The 6,000-nt window shown below is 53.8% G+C and overlaps 1 protein-coding gene across 1 annotated transcript in view; it reads right to left on the minus strand.

Annotated features, from left to right (window-relative positions):
* KANK4 (KN motif and ankyrin repeat domains 4) overlaps positions 1-5,000 on the minus strand; it is a 68,558-nt gene extending 63,558 nt beyond the window's left edge. Inside the window, exon 1 of the mRNA XM_044238353.1 lies at positions 4,841-5,000. The gene's annotated coding sequence lies outside the window, so the exon portion shown is untranslated. The remainder of the gene's footprint in view (positions 1-4,840) is intronic.
* Between the last annotated feature and the right edge of the window lie 1,000 nt (positions 5,001-6,000).

The raw sequence follows: 6,000 nt of genomic DNA on the forward strand, positions 1-6,000 counted from the left end.
GGGAAGCCACAGCCATCTTAAAAGTATAAATAAGTCCAGCCAATAAGTTTTACTTACTTTGGGGGGAAAAATAATGGAGGGAGGGGAGATGGGAATTCTTGTATTCTCCCACGGTACCTGTGTCCCCAGAAAGCTGCGTGTGGGGCAGGGCCCAGGCCCCAGGGCCCAGACGAGACAGGGAGACATTCCTTTTGAAAATATGCTTCTTTTCCTTGGAGAAGGAACGTTCAGCCAGCTTCTCAGACACCACCAATCTATAACTGCCTGCATATCACATTAACCATCTCCTTGAAATCCTGGGGCAGCATTTATTTTATCCAGGAAACTGCGACAGGCCTATTGTTAGCAGGAGGGCCCCTCGTCTTTCCTTTACTCCTACTCTGAAATATTACCCGTGTAGACTGGAAACTGCTCACAGAAGGCATGTCTTAGTCTAAACTCTGGGTCTGGGAGATTAGCATGCTGAGGCACAGAGAGGTTAGGGATCTAGCTGTAAATCACACAGCAGGTGGGCAGCACATCTAGGCTCCTAGCCGGGTGTGCCCTAGCCCCCAAGCCCACGCACGCCTCGTCCCACCAACTACTGAAGAGCAGCACAAAGTGGTTGACCGGGTGATTTCCACAGAGACAGTTCTGCCGATCTCAGTTTCTCATGGATTGCCTTGGGCAAGTCACTTAACCGCTCTGAGTCCCATTTTCCTCATGTGTACATGTGGGGTTATGACGGTCACTATCTTGAGGATTACTGACAGGACTACCTCAGCCAGGGCTCGACACCCATGCACCCTATTATTATAATGTACTGGTCCCGTTTCCCACGCGTAAGTGAGCAGATCTGCTGTCTGAGATGCGATCACTGTATCTGCACAGCTGCCACAGATAGGCAGGACAAGATGGCTATCAAACCCATTTTACAGTTAAGAAAATTTGTTCCTCCTCAGAGATGACAGAGATCTTCCGTAAGATTTAAAAAGTGAGTGCATTGTCAGCATGAAGAAGTCAGTCCTAACTGTCCTCCCTCCCCCCCCCCCACTCCGAAGGCTTGTTTGGGTTGAGTTAGAATGAGTTTCTTCTGCCTTGCCCCCAGCAGAGCGGCATCGTGCATCCCTGCCTCCCATGCTGGGATCCATCCTTACAAGCTGGCATCCGCACAGTGCCTGGTACAGAGCAGAGACTCTGTGCGGTGTGGATGAGTGAGTGAATTACTGAATGAAGAGCCTGACCCATGGATAAGAACCTACTGGTTGGCCCAAAAACCTGGAGTAGGGATTTGGGGGCAGAAAGCAAGAGGCAGGCAGGCCAGAGTTCCAAAGGCGGGAACCAAGAAGCCCATTCACTCCATCCATTCCCAGAGCCTGCCCTATAGGGAAGAAGACTATAACAAGACCAAGAGCCCCCCGGATCCAGAGTGTTACTAAACCTGGCCCCCACGACTCAATGCAGGGCCCAGAAGTTAACTGTGAAGTGCATGTGACCCTCCTGCAGCTAAAACAGATGTAATAACATCGCCAGCGAGGGGCAGCAAACAGGCCAGGGAGACGGCCCATTTGTCTTCCTAATTGTCAACTTTGCCCATAATAAGATTTTTCTCCCTGTCACACCTTAGGCTGCTACTGAACTGAAGCAAAACCAAAATATCCATCTTCCAGCCATGAGCAGTGGCCTTCACAAGGTGCCGGGGACGAAAGGAGGCTCCTTGGCTTGGAGAGGCAGTGAGAGCTGGAAGGAGCCCCGGAGTCGGGAGCTGGGGGTTGGGAAGTGTTGGGGGGAGTTTTGGGGGACGGTGCGGCATGCCGTTAACCAGCTGGAGGTGCTTACACAGTTACGGCACCTCCCTGGGCCTCTGCTTCCTGTAAACTTAAAGTCCAAAGTTCGGGAAATGGGGCCAGTGGGTGACGGGAGGGCTGTAAATCACGTGGTATTATATACAAGATATTCTAGGCTCCATAGCTCAGGGGTTAGAGCACTGGTCTTGTATATACAAGATATTTTAGATCATATGCACTTGGAAGAATGTATGGTATCCACAGGGCTTTTTTTTCTTTTTTTTTTTTTAAGATTTTATTTATTATTTGGGCGCCTGGGTGGCTCAGTGGGTTAAGCCGCTGCCTTTGGCTCAGGTCATGATCCCAGGGTCCTGGGATCGAGTCCCACATCGGGCTCTCTGCTCAGCAGGGAGCCTGCTTCCCTTCCCCTCTCTCTGCCTACTTGTGATCTCTCTCTGTTAAATGAATAAATAAAAATCTTTAAAAAAAAAAAGATTTTATTTATTATTTGACAGAGAGAGACACAGTGAGAGAGGGAACACAAACAGGGGGAGTGGGAGAGGGAGAAGCAGTCTTCCTTCCCCCTGAGCAGGGAGCCAGACGCAGGGCTAGATCTGAGTACCCTGGGATCAGGACCTGAGCTAAAGGCAGACGCTTGATGACTGAGCCACCCAGGCGCCCTAGTATCCACAGTTTTATCAATCTCCAAGATAGATGTAATGCTTCCCCCTCCCTAAAAATAAAGTTAAGAAACACCCGCCTAGACCATTTTCATCCAATAACCATTTATCAAGCACCTTCAGTGTCTCCTCCTCTGTGCTGGGTACCTGAGACACATATAGGACAAGAGGAAAAAGAAATGTTTCTGTTATGCTCAGTGCAGTTGAGGCTCCCTGGACAGATACACGTCCAGGGAGCTTTGGAAACAGAGAAGAGGTAACATGGGACTCTGGTCAGGAAAGGCCTTCCAACATGGCACTGTTGGCGGTGGTGGTGATGGTGGTGGAAACTTTAACTGACATGTTGATGTTGAAAGCTGGGTGTACATTTACTGGGTGCCTAAGGAAGAAGAGTATCTTAGACAAAGGATAGCGTGTGCAAAGACAGCCTGTGTTCCAGGAACTGCCTGAAGTGTAGCCCTGAGTAAAACACAGAGGGTGCTCATGGAGAGGGGGTTGCGGCTGGGAGATGGGGGAGTGGGAGAACCAGAAACAGGGCTGGAAAGTCAGTGGGGCCCAGATAACCAAATGCCGCGTAAGCCATCCTAAAGAATTTTTACAGTATAGGCTGTTGAGTTCATTCTAGCTTTAAAGCCTTAAGATGAGCCACCCTACCCATAGAGGGGAGACTCCAACTGCTCATTATCATGGCTGAGAAAGGAAACTACAGATCTACTGATTGGCCCAGGCAATGGGATGCCATTTGGGCCCTTGGTCATCACGTGATACAGTCTTTCAGTCCTCCTAATGGTCTCTGCTGCTTGCCTCAGAGTCCTTTCTTGTCCTGTTCTTTCTGACCAGAAGGCTCGTTCCACCCTCTTCAACTGCTTAGCTCCTACTAGCCTTTCAACAGAGCGACTACGATGCCTAACACAGACTTTCATAGTATCTTATCCCTCCCTTTGGAAAGAAGTCAGCACTACCTGTAATTCTCTGTTTGAGTGATTTGATGCATGTGGGTCTTGGCCACTGGACTGCACACTCCATGAGGCCAGACAGTGCGTGTTTTCATTTCTCTACCCCGCTATCTTGTCTGGTGCCTGCAGAGAGCAAGTGTTTGTTCCCTGAGCCACCCCTGAGCTGAGCCATCCTTGGACCCTGAGCCATCCCTCATCTCCCTTCACATTTCCCAGAACTCACACTATGGTCCATCGAGTTGGGAGTTTCAGACACCGGCAGGAGGACTGGATTTGAAAAGGGACATGAGAGTGCACTCTGCTGCCATTCCAAGTGTAGCTCTGTGTTCTTCTGTGTCATGTCTTGAAAGTTTCTAAAGAACCCACATTTGGTTTTACCCAGGCAGGGTTTGTGTTTAATTCAAGATGCTTTCTCCCCAGTCCTCAAGCTGGTCACTGGCTGCATCTGACCATCCCCTGATGCTACTTGTTCCACAGCACTGCCCAGGCTTCAGGCGGTCATCCTCAGGAAGGGGGCAATCTCCTCCTCCTTCTCCTGGAAAATGCCTCTTCCTGGCCCTCCCCACCTGCACTATAGGTCTCTAGAGAACTGAAACCGCCAGTTCTCACTGCTCTGGCAGAGCCTCAGGGCAAGCGCTTATTAGACCTCGTGTAGGGGCCAGGAGACTCAACTTTCCAACTCCCAGGCTATGTCACTGGCCACTCTGCAGGGACAAAGTACTTGGGGTCAAAGGTTTGACCTTAAAGGAGAGATGAGAAAGTGGGAATCTCACCAAGTGGCACGCAGGCTCAAGGAAAGTGCTCTAGGCTGCCAGCACACGCGGCTCCCCAGGGCAGCCGTGCCTCCACCCAAGGTCGTGGCCCAACGCGAGTTCTGGAAAGTTCAGCCTGAAGCCGAGGGATATCAGGGTAGACACGGGGTAGGGGCGGCAGCTTTTACTAAAGATCGGAGACCACGAGCTCGCTTTCAGCTGGTCCTGGGAGCCGGAGCAGGGCGCCCAGTCCCGCCATCTGCATCCCGGACCGCAGCGCCCCGCTGGGAAGCGCTGGGCGGGGGCTGCACCACGGGAGCGGCTAGGACAACGCGGCCTCCCCCTCCCCACCAGTCTCCTCCCTCCCCAGCACGCGGGCTCGGGGAGCGGGTCGGGGCGGAAGGGGAGCGGCGCCCGCCCCTGGGTAGCCCGCGCAGCCCCCGCAACCCCCGCAACCCCCTCCTCGCGCTGTCGCCGACCCCAAGCAGGGGCGCCTGGTCGGCCCAGGCTGCCGCAGCCTCTGTCTTAAGGGGAGACGGGGACGCGGCGCGGGGAGGGGGCGAGGCGGGCGGCGGGAGCGGAGAAGAGTGGCGGAGCGCCGGGACCAAGACTCGGGTCGCCTAGAGCAGGATGCTGGCACGCCCCACTCCATGCGCCGTGAGGACTGGGGTCGCAGAGCGCCTTACCTTGGCGCGCCGCAGAAGTCGGGAGGGAGGCGGCGGGCTGTGCCTGGGGCCGGCGCACACCCCGGCTTCGGGGCGCACGCAGCCTCCGGGTGCACGGTCCCCGTCCGGCGCGCACCCCCGGGCTGGCGTACTCCGGTTGCCCGGGGCGCGCACACCCTTGGACGCCCTCTTGCCGGCGGCCTGGGCCTCGGCCCGGGGCGCACACCCTGCGGGGCACACCCACCGCGGCCGATGCGGGACTGGCCAGGCGCGGCTCGCGTCGCCGGCTGCCAACACCACCCGAGTCCCCGCCTTCGCTAGGGGAAAAAAAAAAAAAAGACTCCTGACGCGGCGCGAGCTTTGGTGTGTAGGAAGGGGCAGCATTGCGAAACCGAGGGGGAGGGTCTTAGCCTTGATAAGCTCAAAAGGCCTTGGACAGAGTTAGGGAGAAAAACTTTTTGTAAAGAGACTGGGAAACGCCGGCTCTGTATAGCGCTGTACAGATTTCCAAAGTGCTCTCCCGTACATTTCTCACTTCGTCCTCACAAGCACAGTAACTAACTGTTGGGCCATTTCTAGCCTCGTCTTATAGATGGGGAGACAAGCTCACACAAGGTAATGCTTGCCCGAGCCACCATCAGAACCCAGTCTTGGTAACAGCATCCTGGGTACAGTGAAGTGTTGCACATCCCTAGCGGGATTTTTTCATTGCAGAGGTGGAAGAGTGAGGGTGGGGATGGATGTAACTGAACTCATACCATCCTTAAGTCATTACCTTTCCCCTTTGCTTTCTTCCTCCACAGCCATTGCTTTAGCCCCACTCGGGAGTACGGTCTTTCACGTCACACGCCCATCACCCGCAGTGCTTTTTATCAGTTCAAACCATTTACATTTCAGTCATCAATCGTGAAGGAACGGCGCACGAAATGCTGTGTGTCGTACACGGTCAACCTAGGGGGAAAGAGCTGATCCTATTCCACTTTACAGATGACAACAAACGGGTATGGGCAGGGTTGAATGTAAAGCCTGTGGGACTCCAGGCCCCAGCTCTCACTCACTTTAAACTGCTTTCAAAGGGCCAGTTGGCACAAGGGAAAACTTAACCAAAGGGCTTGGGTTTTTTGACATGGAGACCCCGAAGGGGGAGATAATTTGGGGCAAGGGACAGTTCTGGGACTTTC

This window comes from Neovison vison, chromosome 2, assembly GCF_020171115.1.
Source record: "Neovison vison isolate M4711 chromosome 2, ASM_NN_V1, whole genome shotgun sequence".
In the NCBI taxonomy this organism is placed as follows: domain Eukaryota; kingdom Metazoa; phylum Chordata; class Mammalia; order Carnivora; family Mustelidae; genus Neogale; species Neogale vison.